Source organism: Sorex fumeus, unplaced genomic scaffold, assembly GCF_029834395.1.
Source record: "Sorex fumeus unplaced genomic scaffold, SorFum_2.1 ptg000058l, whole genome shotgun sequence".
NCBI lineage: Eukaryota > Metazoa > Chordata > Mammalia > Eulipotyphla > Soricidae > Sorex > Sorex fumeus.
The window spans coordinates 15041018-15064853 of NW_026606115.1; the positions used below are offsets into that span (position 1 = coordinate 15041018).

The 23836-nt window shown below is 42.4% G+C and overlaps 1 pseudogene; it reads right to left on the reverse strand.

Moving 5' to 3' along the window:
- Positions 1-411: 411 nt before the first annotated feature.
- On the reverse strand, positions 412-2976 carry LOC130034123 (tubulin beta chain-like; annotated as a pseudogene).
- Between the last annotated feature and the right edge of the window lie 20860 nt (positions 2977-23836).

Here is a 23836-nt window from a genome sequence, read left to right on the forward strand (position 1 = left end):
TCCTTCCCCTTCATGACCTTTTCTCTCCAATCAGGGGATAAATTTCAATCAATGCTCACAGGTTAAATGGGAAAGAAGAATTCTCCAGTTAAAGGTGAGAGAGACCCTGGGTAGAGGAAATAGCACAGGACAGAACTTGGAGAGTGATAATGGATATAATACTGTCACTTGTTATTTGGACCTGGAAATCCTGAAACACCCTCCTCCTCTCAGAAACTCTATGAAAGGAAAACTCCAGCCATTCCCTCAGGCATACTTCCTTGAGGTAGCTTACATTTTTTTCATTCTAGCTATCACGGGGGCTTTGAATGGAGGATATTTAGGTTTTCTGTTCTACCTACAGTGTGGGATCTGGATGAAATCCAGCTTCTTGGAGAATTATCTTGAAAACAGAAGGGAAATATTAACTAGTCAGATTAGAAGTGGTGCCAGAATGGGGATCCATTCCATGAAGTAGCTACTATTCTAGTTCTGTGTGTTCATCATCTGCTCATTGACCTCCTTCATGGACATTCCTTCATAAAACACAGCAGCCACTGTGGGGTTCAAAGACAGTCATCATGTTCTTGGCATTGAAGACCTGCTGGGTGACTTCAAGCATGATGAGGGACCAGCACTTCTGGCTGACATACTTTTATTTTATTTATTTATTTATTTATAGATTGTAAACCTTATATTTAAAAAAAAATGTATTAGTGAATCACTATGAGGTACAGTTACAAACTTAAAAACTTTCGTATTTCAGTCATTTAATATTTGTTTACATATCCCTCAACCAGTGCTCCCAATATCCTTCCCACCACCCGCACCCCATCCTCCCCCACCCCACCCCGCCCCTATAGCAGGGAATTCCCTTTTGTTCTCTCTCCTTTTGGGTGTTGTAGTTTGCAATAGAGGTATTTAGTGGCCATCGTGTTTGGTTAGAAAAGATGAAGTAATGATATTTGCATATAAGTGGATCAACATGGAAAGTATCATATTAAGTGAAATGAGTCAGAAAGAGAGGGACAGGCACAGAAGGATTGCACTCATCTGTGGAATATAAAGTAACAGAATGGGAGATTAACTCCCAGGGGTAGTAGAGATAAGGACCAGGAGGTCTGCTCCACGGCTTAGATACCAGCCTCACATGCTAGGGGAAAAGGCAGCTCAGAGAGAGAAGGTCACACCAAGTAAAGGATGTTGGGAGGACCCATTCGGGTTGAAAGATGCATGCCGAAAGTAGACTATAGACCGAACACGATCACATACTTTTTAGAGGGGCAAGGTCAGTCATGAAGAAGTGGAGATGTGAGAAGGGCATTATATTGACTGCCAGCACATGGAGATCAGCATTGAACTGGCCATGGAATTGGAGACAGGTGATGACACTGCTCATAAGGCTGAGACAGATGGTCCAGGTCCCAGTAAGTTGACATTGTCAGCTTCAAGATGTGAAATTAGATGTCATAAATTGTCTCATTGTCTCATCAGTGTTCTTTGCTAACCGATGGATAGAAATAGTAGCATTATAAGGCTTGATCACTACGTCAGACACATTGGGTGAGGACACCACACTTAAGGTGTTCATGATTCAGTCAGGATATTCTTCACGGATCTTGCTGATGAGCAGGGTGCCCATTCCAAAGCCTGTGTTCCTGCCCAGCATGTTGGTCAGCTGGAAGCCCTGCAGGCAGTCACAACTCTCAGACTCCTTCCACAACACATCTAGCACTGAGTCAACCAGCTTTACCCCTTCTGTATAGTGCCTCTTGGCCCATTTATTGCCTGACCTAGATTGACCAAAAATAAAATTATCTGGTCTAAAAATCTGAGCAAAAGGACCTGAGCAAATAGAGTCCAGGGTCCCACATTCTAGATCCACCAAGATTGCATGAGGAACGTATTTGTCACCTGTGGCTTTATTGTATATAGATATTTGGTCCAGCTGCAGGTCACTGTCACTGAAGTAGGTGCTGGTGGGGTCCATTCTGTGCTCATCACTCATCATTTCATTTCATTTCATCATCCTGTTATTCGTCGATTGCCTCGAGCAGGCCCCAGTAACGTCTCTTTCATCCTAGCCCTGAGATTATATTCAAGGCTATTTAGGAGAATGAGACCCATCATTGTTACTGGTATTTGGCATATTTGGTACGCCACGGGGAGTTTGTCAGACTCTGCCCTGTGGGCAGGCTACATTCGATAGCCTGCAAGTTTGTCCAAAGTAGGAATGAGACAATAAGATGTCATAAAAAAAGTTCTGATAATAAGATGTCGCGCGGCTGCAAATGCGGCCGCGTGGTTACGGGATCTTGATTTTATAGTCTCTGAGTCTTGGCCGCTGATGGGATTACACGGCGCCAGGGGGCCAGGTGGTGGGTGTGACCCCCGCCTACTGGAATTTGGAGGATCTGGGTGGAAGAGGCTCGACTCCAATTCGAGTAGGCTTGGAGGTCTCGGCCCCGGAACCCGCGTGGCTTTGTCCCTCTGCCAGTACCTTCATGTGTGCAGAGAGTGGTCTCAGCATGGTGGTGGCTGGTCCTGGAGGTCTTCGGCTGCCGGAGCCCTGGTCAGGGCGGGGAGGAAAGCTCAACCCGCTCCCCTCCAAGGGGCTCCGGGAAGGAACACCCAGGCGCGGGGGCAGAAGACTGCACTGTTCTCGTCCGGGATCTGGGTTTTATAGTCTCTGAGTCTTGGCCGCTGATGGGATTACACGGCGCCACTCTCTGCACACATGAAGGTACTGGCAGAGGGACAAAGCCACGCGGGTTCCGGGGCCGAGACCTCCAAGCCTACTCGAATTGGAGTCGAGCCTCTTCCACCCAGATCCTCCAAATTCCAGTAGGCGGGGGTCACACCCACCACCTGGCCCCCTGGCGCCGTGTAATCCCATCAGCGGCCAAGACTCATCACTCATCACTTCCCAGAATTTAGTACTATCTTGGTTGCCACATAATCAGCCTGGATCTGAATGATTTCCCTTATGGTTGGCATTTGTTTTAATTTTTCTGCCCACCTCAAGGTGTGTACTGGGCAAGAAACTATGCAAATTTCCCCCTTTTGTTTGTCTGAGGCTGAAAGCCCCAGAGGCTGAAGCAGCGAGGACTGAGCACAGTAACAGGAAGGTTCTGAGAGCTCTGGTCCACATTTTAATTTTAATTTTTTTTACTTTACTTAAACACTAAGGATTACAAAGCTGTTCTTAACACAGTTGTTATTGTATTCAATGTTCAAACACCAATTCCACCACCAGAGTGACCATCCGTCCACCATTGTCCCATTTTTCCAACACCCCTCTACCAACCTGGCCCTTTAGCTGGAATGAAAAAGTACTTCAGTAAAAGAAAATTTGTGAAAATTATTATATCTCACCATGGGGAGGTCATCACGACCTTGTCTGAGGATTTACTTAACTGGGATGTCACTATTGTGGAATTTGGAGGATCTTTAGAGCTGGGCTTGTGGAAGAATTTACCTGGTGTCATCTGTGGGATGTGAATATGGATTCCAGGGTTTCTGGAAGCATGGGAGCAATAGGGGGAGGCTGTTCATCCCCACTTTGGGAAGACCCTGGAATTTTTAGCCTGGAAACAGGCATATCTGGAATTTTCATCAGTTTGGCATCTCTGCAGAGATTAATTGTGAAGCACTGGAGTTGGACTATTATCGTGCCAGTCTGTGGGGGTGTGGATGTGACTGCTAGTCCTTCAGCAGGGCAGGGACTCACGCAACGCTCCTTCCAAGGGCACCCAGAATTTTTACCCGAGAGTCCGGTGTATTCATGAATTTTAGCAGCTTGTCTTACAAATCCTCAGAAATTTAAACGTGAGTCTATAAAACTGGGCTGACATAAATTTACATGGTGGTGATTATAGGATGTGGGTGTGACTGCTGGGGCTTCCCAGAAGTGTGGATGGAGGGTAAAGGGAGGCTGCCTACCTCCACTATGATAAGACTCCAGAGTGCTCAGCCTGAAAACCTGTGTGCCTGGAATTTTCTTCAGTTTGGCATCTCTGCAGAGATTAGTCGTGAAGCAGCGGAATGGTGTCCAAAAATTTTAAACAATAAATAGAACCTGGTAGTTTGCTCTATTCGCCTAGACCAAGATTCTATCTTCAAAGATTCTATTTAGTTTGCTCTATTCGCCTAGACCAAGATTCTATCTTCAAAGACTTCATAGGGCTGGGTCAGGTGCATTGGGCGTTCCTTTCTCTTGTCCATAGAGACAAAGTTGAGTCTATAGAGAGTGAATACAGTGCGATAGCAGTTTGGCTAGTGTGAAAGATAACAGAGGGACCCTAGATTTCTATCTATCTCAGTGTGACTGAGGAATTAGCCGACTCTCTATGGTCATATTCAAGTTTCTTTATGCTTCCCTCTGGTAGAGGGACAGAGTTCCAAATCCCTCAGCAACAAAACAGCTATAGAATATCTGGAGCAGTGCTTCCCTTGACCACATGTAGCAGGCAGAGGGAATATTAACAGTTTTCTAGCAACTAACAGACAGCTTGAGAGCATCCCAAGAGATGGCAAGAATCAGTGACACGAAAAGTATGCTTGGAATTAACTCATTTTTGCAATCAAGCATCGACTTGAACAGACATCAGTGCACAGAGTGCTGAGTGATCAGGAAAACCAAAGTGTCAGATTTACCTTCAGCCATTGGGGATAGCACCAAAGTGGTGGAAGGACAAGGACAGAGAAACATTTGAAAAGAAGACTAGTGCAGACATGTCACACTCCTCCACAGCAATGACAACTCCCCCATCTTCCATTTTTGGTGTCACTTAAGAAAAACTCATTTTATCTGAACCAGTTTTAGAATGATTGTAGGAGACAGGGCACGGAATGGCTTGGATCAACACTTTTGGAAATAGATAGACCTAGCTAGAAATTCCAGCTCAAACTTAACTAGCTGTTTGTGGTAACAGCCCTAAAACCCATTTGAGAAGGATTGGGAACTTCTAAGTAAAGACTATTTGAGGGAGGCCAGAGATATTTTACAGTGAGTAAGGTGCTTACCTTGCATATAGCTAACCTCACTTCAATTCCCAACATGATATTGGTTCCCCAAATACCGTGAGTGATCCCTGACGACAGAACCAAAAGTAAGCCCTGAGCACTCACCAGGTATGATCCACAAAGCAAAAATAACAATAAGCATAATTGTGAAACAAAGGGTCCTCAGAGTAAATGCAGCAGCACTTATCTTTTCTATTGTAACAGATTTATCCAGGAAAATTGAGGCGAATGCATCTGTCTGGATCCCACTACCAGAGATTCTGATTCTGTCATTTGAGGTGAAGTATTTTCCTAGTCAGCTTTTCAGATGGGTCTGTAGATATGTTTTAAGTACTATTCTTTGATACAGAGTAGCCTTGGGTTTAAGAGTTGATATATAGGACCTGGGGGAAAGGCTGTTAGGGGATTCAACAGCTGAGCAGACCTAACTGCTGCACAATGGGCAAAATTCTTTTTCACCCTTTCTTGGATAACAGGAATGGGAGAATGGGCTGCCAGCTGTGAACTTACTTGGTTCCATTAGGTCATATACACTTCAGAGTTCAAGAAAGAATAAAAACCTACCACCCCACCATTTAATTTTCTTCATGCTTTTACCTGCTATTTTTTGAAGACTCTCTCTCCTCCACTCCCCTCTTTCAGGAGACACAAGTGATTGCTGACTGGACTAAAGTGAGGCTGTTACAGCCATGGTTGATTAAGCTGTTAAGGGTGGAGCTCTCTACTTAACAATTGTCTCATTCTCATCAAAATTAGAACAGTAGAGTGGCTGATAATGGGATAAAGGACACATCTCCTCTGGATGGCGCTCACCACTTTTGCAGTTCAAACTCCCAGGCTCCTTGATGCCTGTGCAGTTCTACAGCTACAAAAATGGCTCCTTTTGCAGTCACATCACCCTACCCTCCACTTCCTTTGACAGAGTTTCTTTCTATGGTTTAAGTTACCTTTGAGACGTTACTGGACCCGCTCGAGCAAATCGATGAACAACGGGAGGACAGTGACAGTGACAGTTGGTTAACTGAATTTTGTAAATATCAGATAGAAGGGTACGTATATTGTTATAATTGTTCTATTTCATTTTTAATTATGGATGGTATTCTTTTGCTGTGTCTAATTTTTTTTAACACAGGGCTGGAGCGATAGCACAGTGGGTAGGGCGTTTGCCTTGCATGAGGCCCACACGGCCGACCTGAGTTTGATTCCTCAGTCCCTCTTGGAGAGCACGGCAAGCTACTGAGAGTATCTTGCCCTCAGGGTGAAGCCTGGCAAGTTACCGGTGAAGTATTTGATATGCCAAACACAGTGACAACAAGTCTCATGATGGAGACATTATTGGGCCTGCTCGAGCAAATCGATGAACAACGGGAGGACAGTGCTTGTAGGTACAGTGCTAGTAAGGGACGACACTTGGCAGTGTTGGGGGCTACTCATGGTTCAATGCTCAGGAATTGCTCCTGGTAGTCCACAGGGGGCTTGGGGTTGAACCTAGGGCTCCTTAATGCAACCCATGTCCCTCAAAGAATCTCCACTACCCACCATGGCTAATTCATCAACAGAACTTTATCATTAACATGTATATAAAGGGAAAAGCACAGTATATATAGGATTCAGTACTATCTGTAGTTTCAGGTATGTACTGGGGGTGGGGGGTCTTAGAACATATTTTCCGCAGATAATGAAGGACTTATTATGTATGCCAAAATCATGCATAAGAAAAATAAATCATGACTTCTTTGCATATGACATCACAAAATGATATAATTGTTATAACACACACATTCTTCCCTCTTTATTTGGCTAAGATAGTGAGAACATAGCTGAAATTTCTATACAAGTATCTGATAAAGTCTCAGGATTGATGAAGTATATACTATGATGCTGTTTTACTTGACCTCCAGGAGCAATTAAAGGGGTCAGAAATAGTGAGAGCCCATAATTGAAAAAGTAAATATCTAATGTTTGGAAAGAGTTTCTGGGGTAGGGGGACTTAAGGAAATCAGGAGTTTCTTCATAGAAGGCTTTGGTTTTCCTGATGAATGCTGATGTTTTCTGAAATTTCATAGTGTCATGACCATAGAGGTCTGTTTTTTTTTTTACAAAAGCCACACTTCATTATCTTTCTAATAATGGTCCTATCTGCTCCAGTTAGACATCATAGTGCATTCCTTACAACACTCTCATTTGTTTGATGATGATAATCCAGGCAGCACTGTATTGGCCTAGGAGTAACACCTGGGATATAGTTTCAGGTCTGCTTTAAGAATGTGGTGTAATGTTTAACAAGCCCTGTTCTTATCTGAGAATCAGTTTCCTCCCCTGTAAAATGAGGCAGAAGCTCGAACTCTGTGTTTTTCCTAAAGTGCCTCACTTAAGTCAAAATAAAGTTTTAATCAAATATAAAATAATCCTATGACATCAGGATCCCCAAGGTCCCTGGTGTTAATCTTCAACCAAAGAAGAAATTTCAATTTGGGAAATTTATTAGTTATTTCTTTATTGGGGGGCTGCTTTGGCTGTGCTTGCAGCTGACTACTGGTATTATGCTCAGGGATCGCTCCTGGAAGGGTTCAGTGTGTGGTTCCAGGAATAGAACATGGAACAGCTGCCTGCAAGACAAGCAACTAACTCCTTATACTCTATCTTCAGCCAATTCCATTTGGGACATTTATCTACACCTGACAAATGATGCAGGTACCACTTCATTGCATATGTACATATGTTTATTGTGTTGCTTAATAGAACACTGTAAATGATCAATATGTCTATGTCCATATAAAAATGTTTGGTCTAGTACATCTTGATCACTTGATTACTTGACTTCCCGTTAATTATTGATTTGCTTGAGCAGGCGCCATTTCTCCATTTGTCCCTGTTGCGTGCTAGTATAGCCCAATGGAGTCTGTTCTTTCTAGGAACACGAAGAGCCTCAAACCAATCGTTCATGATCTTGATGAAGAAGTCTGACTATCTGGTAGGTGGGTGGTCATGCGGTCTTTTGACATCCCGTGGAATCCAGTTGGTAACGGCTCTAGTCCAGCGGTGGTCTCTAAATCTCATTACGTGACTAGCCCATCTGATTTTTGACACCTTGGCAAACGAGACAGCGTCCCTGATTCTTGATCATCGATGGAGGTCGAAACTCTGGATTCTTTTTCTCATTTGAGTGAAACGTGATATTCCAAGCATAGCTCTTTCAATTCCTCTTTGGGAGACCCGAATAGCGTTCTCATCCTGTTTTCATAGGGCCCAGGTCTCTGAGGTGTATGTTAATGCAGGAAGAACAGTGGAATCAAAGAGATGTGCCCAGAACCAGAGGTTCTTCATCCTCTTAGCTATTTCTTCGACGCTCTTGAAGGCGTTCCAAGCTGCTCTCTTCCTCCTGCTCAATTCAGGTGCCAGGTCATTTGTCATGTTGACTTCTCGACCTAGGTACACATAACTGTTGCATTCGGAGGTGGTCATTCTGTTAAGAGTGAATGGAGCATCAGGAACGAGGCTGTTTCTCATAAACATTGTCTTCGTAAGATTCAGCTGTAGTCCGACCTTTCCACACTCACAGTCGAAGTCGGCCAGCATTTGTGCCGCTTGGCTGATGTTTGGTGTTATTAGAACGATGTCATCAGCAAAGCGGAGGTGGTGTAGTTGCTGACCATCTATCTTCACTCCCATTCCTTCCCATTCCAGTTGTCACATGATGTTCTTAAGGGTGGCACTGAAGAGTTTCGGTGAAATGGTATTACCCTGCTGAACCCCTCTCTTGTCATGGATGATTACTTCTTTGTAGAATGGTGAGATTCTGGTAGTGAATCTGTAATACAGCTCACGGAGGATCCTGATGTATTGAGTTTGAATGCCCTGATTGGCTAGGGCTTCAGTGACCGCTTCCGTCTCAACAGAATCAAAGGCCTTCTTTAAATCAATGAACGTTAGACAGAGTGGCATCTTGAACTCCCGAGAAACTTCAATGAGCTTGGTTATCATGTGGATATGGTCGATGATAACCATATCCGGAACCCGGCTTGCTCTCATGGTTGTCCTTCATCTAGTGTTCTGCCAATCCTATTCAGGATGACTCGAGTGAACAACTTGTAGATGATAGACAATAGGCAGATTGGGCGATAGTTGCCAATGTCACAGATGTCTCCCTTCTTGTACAGTAGTATAGTCCTGCTGGTTTTCCATTGGGACGGAACCTTGCATTCAGACAGGTAGCGTGTGAAGAGCAGAGCCAGCATATTGATGAGTACTGGCAGCAGGTTCTTCAGGTGTTCAGGTCTGACCTTGTCTGGGCCGGGTGCTGTTCGTTTCTTTACTGACAAAATGGCATGTCGGTTTTCGGAAGGGAGAACCTTGGGAACAACATATCCATCCTGAGGCATACGCCAAACCACGTTGGCAAATAAGCTCAAGAGTTTTCAAAGACAGGCATTTTTTTTGTGGCTATCTCTCTCTTGGCGTTCCTCATACAATCATGGAGTTGCTGAACCAGTCGATTATATTCCTCGTCAATGATGTCAACAATGACATCTTCCCATGTTGTAGCAATAGTGCCAAAGAGCTCCCATTTGGTGGTCGTTCTGGGAGTTTTCTTCTCAAACTTTGCAGCCCTTTCTCCCTGCTCTGTGAAGTAGAATTTTTCACAAAGGAGATGGTGGTCCAATCCCGTTTGGAATTTTGGGACAACAACGACATCGGTCAGGCCAAACCGTTGATTGAATATGATGTGGTCTATTTCGTTGTGGAACCGTCCACCAGGAGACTCCCATGTCCAACATTTAGATTCGGCCTTCTGGAACCGTGAGTTACCATGAATTGTCTTAGTCGACATGATGAACTCAGTCTCTTAACCTGTTCGTTCCATTCTAGGCCATGGGTCCCGATGTGGAGTTCTTCGGCTGGTCTTCTCGGTCCTATCTTGGCATTAAAATCAACAACAATGATCTTGTAGAAGGTGTGGTCTACTTTATAGAACTTCTCCAGCTCCATGTAGAACTTCTCAATTTCTCCTTCATCATAATTGGATGTTGGTGCGTAGACAACGAAGATAGAAACTGCCGGCAGTGAGCCACATCTATTCAAATGTAAACATCTGATTCGGGTTGTTAGGCATTCGAATGAATCAATGCTCATGGCCAAGTTTGTGTTGACAAGGACACCGATGCCTCCGACACCTTTTTTATCGCATGTTCCGAGGAACAATTCTTCTCCAGTGTCGAAAACAGCGGGATGAGATTGGTGCCTTCTTGACCTCCACTACCTACACTACCTCCACTGCCCAGCTGCCGCCACGCTCCAGGATGCTTTCCGGACCGACACATTATAAGACACTAAATACTCATCTTCCAGAATTGCCGTACCATATTTGATAGGGTTCAAATATGGTTTGAACCATGGGAACACCTACAAGGGCGATTAGAGTCCACCCCTAAAGCCTCTATTCCTCTCGGAGAGCCTGGCAAGCTACCGAGAGTATTCTGCCCGCATGGCAGAGCCTTGCAAGCTATTCATTGTGTATTCAATATGCCAGTAATTACAATGGGTTTTATTCCCCTGACCCTGAAAGTGTCACCAATATGGCAGCGTTGAGAAGGATGAGAAAGGAGAGACCGATAAAATCTCAAGGCCGAACTAGGCTGCCACAATGAAGGAAGACAAAAATGATCGTCTGTACTTTCAATGCACGTATGCTAGCATCAGATGCATCCATTGAGGACCTGATGGTACAAGCGCAAAAGATCAAGTACGACATCATTGGTCTGACCAAGACAAGAAGGCACCAATCTAGTACATCTACGCAATGGAATATTACACAACTGTGAAAATGGTACAGAATGGCAGATATGCAATGCTCTTTAGTTAATACTGCATTTTAAATGCAGAAAAGTGAGTAAAGAGTACTTACTTTTGTGAGCTAAAATAAAAACTTTTATATATTTGCTTGTATCTGATGAAAAGACTCTAGAAGGATCCATAAGACATGAAAAGCGCAGCTGGAGAGATAGTGCAGGGGATAAGGCAACTGAATCTACAACATGCCTGATTTGAATCCCCACCATTACATATGGTTTGCCATCTCTGCCAGGGGTCTCTCCTGAGCACAGAGCCAAGAATATTCCTTGAACAGTGCTGGGTGTGGTTCAAACAATAACAACAGTGCTTGCTTAATTTTATATGGCAAGTGGGTATGGAGAAGGTAGAAATCAGGGATGAGAGACATCCGTTCTATGCATTTTTAATAATTAAATACATTTAAATATGTTTGGGCTGGAGGTATAGCACAGCGGTAGGGCATTTGCCTTGCACGCAGCCCACATGGCTGACCCAAGTTCGATTCCTCCGCCCCTCTCGGAGATCCTGGCAAGCTACTGAGAGTATTCCGCCTGCACGGCAGAGCCTGGCAAGCTACCTGTGATGTATTCGACATGCCAAACACAGAAACATCTAAGTCTCCAATGGAGACATTACTGGGCCCGCTCGAACAAATTGATGAACAACGGGAGGACAGTGACAGTGACAGTGAATATGCTTAAAACACTAGCCTTTTGGTAGCAATCATAATGTAGCACAAGCAGGTGCTAAATTAAAATGCATACATTTAAATTGTTTTAATTATTATATACAACAAACAAACAAACAAACACTTTCCTCCCGTTGTTCATCGATTTGCTCGAGCGGGCCCAGTAACGTCTCCATTGTGAGACTTCTTGTTACTGTGTTTGGCATATTGAATACTCTCAGTAGCTTGCCAGGCTCTTTGAAAGGGGCGGAGGAATCGAACCCGGCTCAGCTGGGCTGACTGCGCACAAGGCAAACGCCCTACCGCTGTGCTATCACTCCAGCCCTTGTAAATCCAATATATATCACATTTTTTAAAAAAAAGTCAGAAAAAGAAAAGTGAAAAAATAGAAGAAACAAATTCACCTGGGATCAAGCTTAAAATGGAGATAAAACAGTGGTTAACGCACTTGCTTTGCATGCAGCCAAGCTAGTTTATCCTTAACACCATATGGTCCCAGAGGCACTTCTAGGAATTACTCCCCAAGCACAGAGCTCAAAGCCCCCAAGCACTAATAGATGTAACCCCCTCCTCATTATAAAATGTTAACCTTAATGAGTCAGAACTTAGGGCTTTTGAGGCTATCCCTTTGCTGGTTTCCCCAGTAGATTCTGATGTAAGTGTTGAGAAAAATAGACTTTGGAAATATAGTTCTCAACACTTTGCAAAACAGGAAGGGCAATACAACTGCTGGCAGGTCAGAGTAGGAATATATCTACCAAACATCCCCCAAAAACCCTAAGATTATAAGCTTTTCAAAGGTATAGTTGGCATCTAGCATATGCCAATGATGTGATCCAGACTACTTTGGGACATCCTGATATTTCTTTACAGTGGAAAATCTTATGACTTTAGCACCTGTGTTTTGTTTGATTTTTTGTTTGTTTTCTCATTCATGGGATCAGATTTTAAGAATCTACTCCTTTGGAGGAATACAGGTTGCTAGAAAAGAGAAGTCCTCCTCAGAAATAAGTGCTCGTAGTGATTTCATTTTCCTTGTATTTCTGCTGCCAGCAGAGCCCTTTGAAAAGTCAGTCTTTAGAACTCCAGTATTAAGCCAGGCTCTGCATTCTAGTAAGAGGACATGTGTATGGACTTCAAGTGTGAGTAAACTGCAGATGTTGTCTGCAACTGGTTTAGCCTTACTCTTTGAGTCAATCTGGTGCCCTTCTGAACATAATATTCAACACATATATTGTGTAGTGCACTATGTACTTGACATGTTATTGGAGTAATTTTTTCAGCCCCACAAGGTAAGTACTATGAAGTTTCTATTTCCCTAGTTTCATAGATAGGGAAAATGTAGCTTAATTAGTTTAAGTGACCAGCAATAGCATTACAGCCAATAAGCAGCACAGTTTAGTTTTAAAATCTGATTCTAGAGCTAAAACCTCCCAATCATTTTCTTACATTGCCTCTCTTTCTTTGGTAGTGATAGGGCAAATCATCCTTACTCAAAGCCAAGGCCCGTGAGCCAAGAAAAACTGCCCCAGGAGCAGAGGGAATTTCCGTGAGCTCTGTCATTGATTCACGTCCTGAACCTTCTTGCTCTGGTCATTTGTACCTGATTTTGTTGCTAGTATGTAAAGCACAGATTCTCTTCCTTTGGCCTGCACATTGACATTGGAACTTCAGTTTGATTGTCTCCCTGGATTTTATTTTCAGTATTTCCCTTGGACACTAACTTTCAGGTTTGTTTTGACTTTAAGCCCTGAAGTTTCTAGTTGGTCTAACCCCAAGACCAACACAAGTCCCCAGCCATGGTTCTAGCATGAGTATAATAAACTGCTTGTATTTCCAGGAAGAGAATAGGTACTCTGGACATTCTCAGATCTGTTTGCTCTCAACTAGCTGCTTCTGCTGAACTCTAAACTCTTGATCATGTACAGCAAGGTCTTCTAAGCACCATAAACAAGGTTTTATCCTTCAGTATACCAGAAAAGAGATGAGGCAGCAGCAGTGACTTATTGGTGGACAAGGATTGTGTTGTATACTATAATTATATTTGATGCTATTTTTATCTCTCCCCAGGAGCTGGGATACAACTCACGCACTGTAGAAAGAGTTTCTAATACAATAGTAATAATTCATGCATTTTTGGGTTTTTTAGGAGTGGGGAGAAATTTGCCGCAAACTAATCAGTTGGTTTGCCATATTCCAGAGTGGGATATATTTGAAGACAGTTGGCTGTGGTAGGAGTGAGGTGGAGTCATCTACCACGATTAAATACACTGGTCCAGTATCAGAATGAACTGTAAATTCTTAGTAATGTTGGTAATCAGTTCCAGATAAGGAGACAAATTTCAACACCAGCTCAATTCTCTTAGTTTCAAGTGATCTTTGCTAATATGTATCTTCTCATCCATTTATGTCATCGAGCACCCTCTCATCACAACTCAAATTCTAGAGGCTAGATGGAGTTAGATGACTTTATCTCATTTTACTGCTGTTTTGACCACATCCTTCCCCTTCTCAAGCTCTGTAAGCACTTCTCTCATCGGAACACCAGAAAAACTAGGTCCCACCCATGGAACCCACAACAAAGATAGCTCTTGCACTGGAATACCTGAATTTGTTACCTTTTTTTTTTGGTTTGGGAGGCCATACCAGGTGATGCTGAGGGGTTACTCTTGGCGCTACGCTTAGGAATTACTCTTGGCGCTGCTCAGGGGACCATATGGGATAACAAGTTTTAGAATGATTGTAGATTTAGAATGATACAACATAAGTTGTCCACATGCAAGGCAAATACCCAACCCGCTGTACTACGGCTCTGGCAGAATATCTGAATTTGGAATCCTATTCCTGATACCTAAAGCCTATGTAGATATGGACAAGATACTGAATTTTTATGTTTCCCAGTTTCTTCCTCTGCAAAATGGGAATAATAATACCACCTATTACACTAAATTATTAGGAGAAATCAATGAGTCAATATGGGTAAAGCACTTAGACACAGTGTCTGACTATATTAAGTGTTACGTAAATATTGGATAAATAAAGTTTGCGCCTATGCATTCATTACACAAGTATCTGTTGAGCGTCTGTATGCTATTAAAAAATTGGCACTGACTCTGGACAGTAACCTAGCAAATATTTTAGGCTTTCAGGCCATATGATATCTATTTTGACTACTCAGTTTGGCCATTTAATTTTTTTTTTTGCTTTTTGGGTCACACCTGGCAATGGACAGGGGTTACTCCTGTCTCTGCACTCAGGAGTCACTCCTGGCGGTGCTCAGATGATCATATGGGATGCTGGGAATCAAACCTGGGTCGGCTGCGTGAAAGGCAACCACCCTCTCCACTGTGTTATCTCTTCAGCCCCTTGGCCATTTAATTCTTAAGCAAGCAATTATTGATGATATGGAGATGAATTTAAGTCACTGGATACCTTTGATTTATTTACGAAAACAGGCTTTGGGCTATATTTGGCCTACAGATAATAGATTGCTAATCTTTGTGCTAGAAAAGAGGTTTTCAATGGCATGCAAGACAGACCCACTAAGTTGTTTCGTCTGAAGTAGGAGACATAATAAACTATTGCATTTATCATAGTAAGCATGGGGGGTTGTGGGTTGGGGCTAGGCGTAACCTACTCTGGAGGATGACAAAGTTATTTTTCTGAGTAAATAGTTTCCAGTTGAAATAAAAGTCAGACTTAAATAGGTGAATGGAAGCATGGGGCAAGGCATTTGTGAGATCACCTGCATTTGTGTCACCCTCCAAGCCTAAAAATATCCTAAACATCCTGAATCCCCCCCCTATTTCTCTTTATTAAGTCCTTGGAGGACTAATTAATATTATTCTCCAAACCTTTCTTAAAGCTAGTTTTTGTGATTCTCAGCTAACTGGATAGCAGTTCAATGCAAGGGTTCATGAATGTAACGTAACTCAGACCCTGTGAGTTATCTGAGCTATCCTGGAAATACTGGAGTCCTTGAAGCTATTCCCATGGGTGCTAATGGACTTCCAGGGATGTGCCCAGTGATGCGTGGGAGACCAGTTGTTGCCAGGGAGTGAACCCGGCTCAGCCACAAGCAAGATGTGCATCTTAATGCCTTGTACTAGCAGTCTAACCTCCTACAGCTATTTTTAATCTTAGTGTATATAATATCTTATGAGAATAGCATAGTGGTTAAGTGTATACATTAGTCTCAGACTGCCTGGCTCCACATACTAATTGTGTAACCTTACCCTCTTTCTGTCTGTCAGATGAGGATGACAATGTTGCCAGTATCTATCTCATAGTGTGGTTATGAGCATTAAATTAGCCAATAAATTTAACCTATTTGAAAGAATGGCTCATGGTAAGTGGCAATGTGTTATCTCCTGATATTGCTATCTATTATGTTTGATAACTTTTGTTGTTGTTGTTGTTATTGTTGTTTGTGCCAAACTTGGTGGTGTTCAGGTCTTACTTCTGGCTCTGTGCTCACGGGTCACTCCAAAGTGGTGCTCAGGGGATCATATGTGGTGCCAGGGATTCAACCAGGGTTAACAAATATACAAGGCAAACACCTTAACCCCTCACTGTCTCTTCAGTCTGGTTTGATGCTTTTTGAATGCTACACTTTGTGTTTTTTCCTTCCTATTAACTGCTTCTTTCATGCTTCAAGGAAAATTACTCCACTGTTTTCTTATGTCAGGACTTGTTATCAAGGCACTGATGTGATAAAACTCATTCATTTGTATAATATGTATGTAAATATGTTTACAGACACATCTCATTTAATCCTCAAAATTAAACTTTCACAAAAATTTTCTGCCTTGCTCAAGTGTTCTTCCAGGATCCATCACTTTCCTCTTCCATAATTAGCCTTGGGCGGTATCCAAATGGTTTTCTATTAAGTTGACCCTGAAAACCCTACAAAACCATATAAATCAAGAGGTGTGAGTGTTTGTGTTCACTTTAACAATAACTGGAAAGTGTACAAGATCTCAAAAGCTTGTGTGTGCAAAAAGCCACCAAGTCTCTATAAGATGTCACTCTTTAGAAGCACAGTGTGCCACTCCATTGTTAAAATAGTGGCTTTGATAGGTGTACAGAGACCAAGAGTGGTGGCTAGACAAAGAGTCGGTGGCTTAAAAGGAGGACTGAATTATTACCTCAGATGCCTCAAAGTGCAGAGATTCATGCCGAATTAAAGGGTTTGCATGCAGATTCTTAGATCCCTGAGCATATCCAGATAAACAAAGCCCCCCCCCCCAAGTGCACCACAGAACTTCCAGTGCTCATGACTGTTTGAATCCCTACATGAGCTTTCCTTGATACATAGAGAGGATTCTTACTGAGAAAGATCAGGTTGCTCCTAAGCCTGAAGACAAAGATGCACGTAAGCAGAAGATATCACAGAAGAGACTGAAAAAACACTAACTTATGGCCCAGGGATACATTAATTTATGGCCTGAGGAAAGCAGGCATAAAATAAATGAAAATATAGTAAAACTAAATTTCTCTGCCTTTTTAAGGACATAAACAAATGTCAGACTCTCACTAAACTCTCACTAAACTCATCAATAATATACCATCAAGCATTTGTTTCTTAATTGGACAATGATTGAGCAGCCTATGCTGTGCCAGGGACTGCAATCTGTGCATTTAGATACAATCAAACCTTAATAGCCCATTAAAATAGAGAAAACTGAGGCTCTGAAAAGTTAAGTGGTAAGAAACTGAAAACACAAATGGACAATGACCAGACCATGTATAAAATATAACTCTGACCTACAATGTGCTAAAAGTGTACAGGAAAGTAAACAAACAGAATCAGTCAAGAAGCCAGCCTGCTTGAAGTCAGACTTGAAGAAAGTCAGTCTGCCATTTCTAGTGACAATCTAAAAGCCAAGTTTTAATTCCAGTAGCAATTTTCCCCCAAAGAATGAGGGCTGGATCACTAACTCATCACTTCTTTAATTTTCATCCCTGCTTTCAACTTTGGATCAATCAATCACAAAGAATATCTTGCTTCCAGTCAGCCTGTCTACAGCTTCCCACGCCCCAAACCTCCAACCACAGCAGATGTGAAGCCTTTATTTTTTCTACATACAGCTTCTCCCATCTGCCTGCCTTTGAATCTCTGCCTTACACCTAAGTGATTGTAACTGACTTTCCTGTTACAGCAGTCTTGGAGTAAATTACCTTTTCTTGTGCTCACATAGTTGGCTTTCATTTATGTCACATTAACATTCTAAGGGTCATAAAGCTAATAGGTGGCAGCGCTAGGAGTCCAACTTTGATCCATCATGCTATATAATCTCAACTTCTTTTGTGGGGGAGGGGTGTGCATACTCAGAACTGCTCATACTCTGTGCTCAGGAATCACTCTATTAATTCTCAGGGGACTAAATCCGGTGATGAGAATCAAATCTGGGAAATCAGCATGCAAGGCAGGCAACCTACCTGTTGTACTATCTCTGGTCCTAAGTTTTAAGTCTTTAACCAGAATACTGTTTCCTCACAGATTCTTTCAAGACATTCTCAAGTTATGCATTTTTATGGCACTCCCTTCACATTTTCCCATGTAAAATGCATAATATATTAAGAATTCTTATATGCAGCAATCCCTACCTCCAAGATAATTAGAATTTCCCTTTTTGAACCTTTCCTGCCTATTGCACAATTTATCAGCCTGTGCAAGCTACATGCAATATTTCCAGAACAGGCAACTCCCAGAGTAACATGATATGTTTTTCAAAGCATGCTATGAGCTCGAAGTGTGATCAAGAGAAACATCTAGATTTGTCGTGTTCTTATGATGTGCCAAGTAATGTGCAAAACACTTTTATGCATTTTATTATTTAATATAAAGAATGCTGGCTGACCCAGGTTCAATTCCTCTGCCCCTCTCGGAGAGCCCGGCAAGCTACTGAGAGTATCTCGCCTGCAGAGCAAAGCTTGGCAAGCTCCCCGTGGCGTATTTGATATGCCAAACACAGTACCAAGTCTCACAATGGAGACATTACTGGTGCCCACTCGAGCAAATTGATGAACAATGGGAGGACAGTGCTACAGTGCTACATTGCTTTCATAACAGAGATGACACATCAGAAACAGAGATAGCACTGGCAGAATTGCTGTGACTTCAAGAGTTGGAGAAAACATCTTTGCTCCTCAGAACATTTTTGAGTATCTTCTCTCCTGCTTGAATTTCTGTCAGTAAACAAGTGCTAGCTTTCTCAAAAGTGCAGATATCAAAGTTCAAATGGCTTTTCTGCATTGTGTTTTGGGACTCATAGGGTATATTCCAAGGAGCGGTATTGCTTGGTTATATGGAGGTTGTATTTCTAGTTTTTTGAGAAATGTCCATATTATTTTCCAAAATTGCTGGACCAGTCAGTATTCCCACCAGCAATGAATGGGAGTTCCTTTCTCCCAGCATCTGCGCCAATACTAGCTGTTCTTTTTGATGTATGACAGTCTCTATGGCATGCACTTCTATGTTCTTTGTAGCACTATTCACAATAGCCAGACTCTGTAAACGACCCAAGTGCCCAAGAACAGATGATAAAGAAACTATGTTAGATTTACTCTATGGAATACTAAGCAGCCGCTAGGAAAAATGAAGTCATAAAATTTGCTTATACATGGGTGGATATGAAGAGTATCATACTGAGTGATATGAGTCAGAGGGAGAGGGACAGACATGAATTATCACACTCATTTGAGGGATAAAAATAAATTAATTTGAGATTAATACCCAAAGACAGAAGAAACGAGAGCCAAAAGGACTGGTCCATGGTTGGAAGCTTGCCACAAATAGAGGGAGTACAGTTAAGACAGAAAAGAGAGCACTATGGCATTGATAGTTGGAAATGATCACTTTGGACAAGAACTGAGTGCAGAAAGCAGGTAAAGTGATATACATAATAACCTTTCAGTATTTTAGTATAAGCAGGCTGAGGTAGTGGTGGGATGAAAACTGGGGACACTATTAGTGGGAAATGTACATTGTATGGCTGAAACCCAATAATGAACAACTTTGTAACTGTGTATGTCAGGATGATTCAATTGAAAAAAGTGAAAATATCCCTGGAGGAGGTAATATAGTCATTTAGACTTGCAAACCCTTCACTCTTTAGTGAGAATAAACATACCTCAATTCTGTTTAGAAGAGTTGCTTTTAACAGGCATAAAAGTGGAGAGAAAGGAGATAATTTAGGAGGGAACAAACTTTGCTGACTAATATAATGTGAGGAAGAACTAGACAAGCTCGGCCTCAGATATTTCCTCTGTATCCGGGAGAGACTTAGAGTCTGACGCCTTCCCATTTCCATTTCCCAAACTTGCTTTTGAGTCCCGTACCAGGCAATTCTCTACCCCGGTGTCATTTACTGCTTCATGAAAATCAGGTTATCCTTAAAGCTTATTCATCTTATTTCTTCCTCCAAGTAGCTTTCCAAAGAAAGCTTACAGTCAAACATGTTTTTCTGAGCAACTGCCTAAGTTACTAGTCTGGGCTGATTTTCAGTTCGTATCATCTGAAGACTATTGCACATTCTAATCTGCATATTAATGGATCATCATGGTGTCCACAAGCTGACCTCATGAACTACTTTGAAAATCATCTTGTTGGGCTGAAGTACAGAGGTAAAGGTGTATGACCTGCATGCAGCTGATCACAAGTCAACCCCGGGCAACATATACAGTCCCCTGAGCACTGCTAGGAGTAAGCCTTAAGCTACACTGCTTATGGCCAAAAAAACAAAACCCCAACCAATAACCAAATAAACAAAAATAATCTTGTTGTATCACGCAGGTAGACTGCTTTAAAATTCAATCCATTTATTCTCTATTCCTCCTGTTTGGTTTTTAGGCCACCCTCATCAGTGCTCAGAACTTACTTCTGGCTCTGTGCTCAGGGAATCATGCATGGTGGTGCTTGGGAGACCATACGCAGTGGCAGGAATCAAATCAGATCAGCCATGTGCAAATAAAGCAGCTTTTTCACTATACTATCATTTTGGCACCTCTATTCCTCTTTATAGAAAATTTACAAATGGGATATTTAGGCAAATCAGCTAGCACCTGCGCAAATTAATTGAAAAGATGTAGAAAACCTAGCTCTTCCAATACTTAAGCCCACTATTTTCTGAAACTTCTATCAACAATCCAGTTACCACCCCTGAACTGTTGTCTTATTTTGGTTTTGGTTTTGGGCCACACCTGCCTGTGTTTAGGGCTTAATCCTGGTTCTGTGCTCAGACATTACTCCTTGTGAGTCTCAGAGATCATATGGGGTGCTGGGGATCAAATTGAGTTGGACGCATGCAAGGAAAACACCCTATCTGCTGTACTATCTCTCCAGACTTCAATAATCTCTACCTTTCTTCAACGCTGCCCAGACTCATTAATGGAAAAAGAAAGGGGGTTCAGCAGAAAGAGGGAAGTTAGGAGATATATTAAGAAATTCTCATTTTACATTGTATCCTGTCTTGTTCTTAAGTGAACCCCCAGACTTGAACTGAATATGGAGTTCTGGTCTTAAAGGTGGCTTCGAGTTGGAAAAGCATAGGTGGTTTTTCCAATTCAGTCTAAATTTTAGTCTACATTTGTAGACCGTATATCATCTGTTGCATGTACATTAAAAACATTTCAAATGTGTGTTTTCTCACCCTTGCCCTCAAATATACACTCAGAAGAACACAGAACTCTGTTCCATATTATCGTGGCTTGGTCCACAAAGCATATATAAATGTGTGTTACCAAGTTACACTCCTTTTCTCAGCCAGTTTTGGCTTCCCTTCAGTTGTGTGTGTGTTGTTATGGGATTGGTGGAGGGAATGTGCAGAGGAAGAGAAGGAAGGAGGAGATATCACTCACAAGATTAGGACTAGCTTCAAGCATGGTCTAAGCCAGTGTTCTGCAAACCTTTGTCATAAATTTCTACACAGTAAGATTTGATTTCATTTTATTTGATTTGTATTTTGGGGTCACAGCATTGGTGCTCAGAGTTTTACTATTATATCTATGCTCAGGGATCACTTCAGACAACTCTTGGGGGACCTAAAACAGTGTTGGGGATCAAAGCAAGGTCAGCTATGTGCAAAGCAAGCACCTTAAACCCTCTACTCTCTCTCCAACCTTAAAGATTGCAGGTTTTTTAGACTTTGTTAACTATAGGCTCTGTCACAGTTATATAACATCACCATTATAGCTTGAAAGCAGTCATAGATAACAAACAAGCAAGAATATGTTGCAATAAAATTTCACTTATCAAAAGAAGCAAAGAACTGCCTTTGGCCCCCAAGCTGTAGTTTGCAGTCTCTTGACCCATTCTAATGTCAATATAAGTGTTTTGAAAGATCTCGGGCGAGAACTGTGAATACCTCTTGTTCCTACTCAGATATGGAAGAGGAAATCATACAGGAGGAAACAAGGGATTTGGTCAATGTGACCCAAGCTCAAGGCATTCTCTGGAAGCTCTGTTTCAAAACACATTCTTATCACCGTTGTCTTCCTTATTTTCCCCGAAAACCAAAACGCATTGCTTTCTTGGGGTAGGGAGGGAGGAGAAGGGAGTAAGCTAGGAGATCATCACTTATGAGGCTTCAGTTTCAGTGAATTGGAATGCATCTACTTGAGGTGCCTCCATGTTAGCAGACAAGCACGCTTGCTCACAGGACAGCGTTAAACACTTGCCCATCAGCATCTAAAGTATCCAAGCAGCTTGATCACAGTTCTTTTATAATTTTATTTTATGATATCACTGTGATTTAGAAAGTTATTTATAGCCGAGTTTTAGACATACAGAGTTCCATATCAATCTCAACTTTGACTAGTGTACCCAGGTTCCGTCCCACTCTCCCAACTCCACCCCACCGCCTGTAACAATGTTAAGTTTGGTTGCTGTGCTTGGATCTCATGTTTTCATGTTGTTGACTGTATGGTTTATGTATATAGTGATACTATTCTACTACAAAACCATGTGTCTGAGGCCCTTGAGCCCTGCCATTCATTACTTCCCATTCTTCTCCTTTTGCTTCTTCCCTCAATTTCTTTCCTTCTCTAACCTTATCCTTCCTAGTTCTTAGTCAAGGGTGATATAGGAATAGAGAATAAATGGATTGAATTTTAATACAATTATTGCTGTCTACCCACTGGAGCGATAGCACAGCGGTAGGGCGTTTGCCTTGCACGCAGCCAACATGGCGACCCGAGTTTGATTCCTCCGACCCTCTCAGAGAGCCCGGCAAGCTACCGAGAGTATCTCGCCCGCACGGCAGAGCCTGGCAAGCTACCCGTGATGTATTTGATATGCCAAACACAGTAACAACGAAGTCTCCAATGGAGACGTTACTGGGCCCGCTCGAGCAAATCAATGAACAACGGGAGGACAGTGACAGTGACAGTGACCTGCATGATACAACAAGATTGTTTTTGTTTATTTGGTTATTGGTTGGGGTTGTGTTGTTTTGGTCATACGCAGTGTAGCTTAAGGCTTCCTCCTAGCAGTGCTCACAGCACTTTTTTCAATTAGTTTTTAATTGAGATTCTGTGATTAAATTCTGTTAATGATGTTTTATTCATGTAGATAATTCCAATACCACATCCATTACTGGTGTACCCATCTCCTTCTCTCAAGCACCTCCAAACCACTCTCTTTCAGTCCCTCTCTAACCCAGTTGTGTGGATCAGTTATCCTGTTGTGTTACCTTTGACCCTTTGTTGTTACCTTGCTATGTATCCTGAAACCCCAGATATGTGAGAGATCACTCTATCTAGCCCTTTCCTTCTTACTGATATCATTTAGCATGGTATTCTTTAGTTACATCCATTTTACTTCAAATTGTATGGTCTTATTCTTTCTTAGGGCTCAAGTGATAGCGCAGCGGGTAGGGAGTTTGCCTTGCACGCTGCTGACCTGGTCGGCTCAGGTTCGATTCCTCCACCCCTCTTGAGAGCCTAGCAAGCTACCAAGAGTATCTCACCTGCACAGCAAATCCTGGCAAGCTCCCCGTGACGTATTCGATATGCCAAATGTGGTAGCAACAAGTCTCACAATGGAGACATTACTGGGCCCACTCGAGCAAATCGATGAACAATGGGAGATAGTGACAGTGACAGTGTTTCTTTCTTAGAGCTGCATAGTATTCTATTGTGTATATACACCACAACTTCTTTGCTCATCTGTAGCCTAGCATTTGGGTCATTTATACATCTTGTCAGAGCCGGAGTGATAGCACAGCGGGTAGGGCATTTGCCTTGCAAGTGGACGACCTGGGTTCGATCCTCGGCATCCCATATGGTCCCCCAAGCATTGCCAGGAATAAT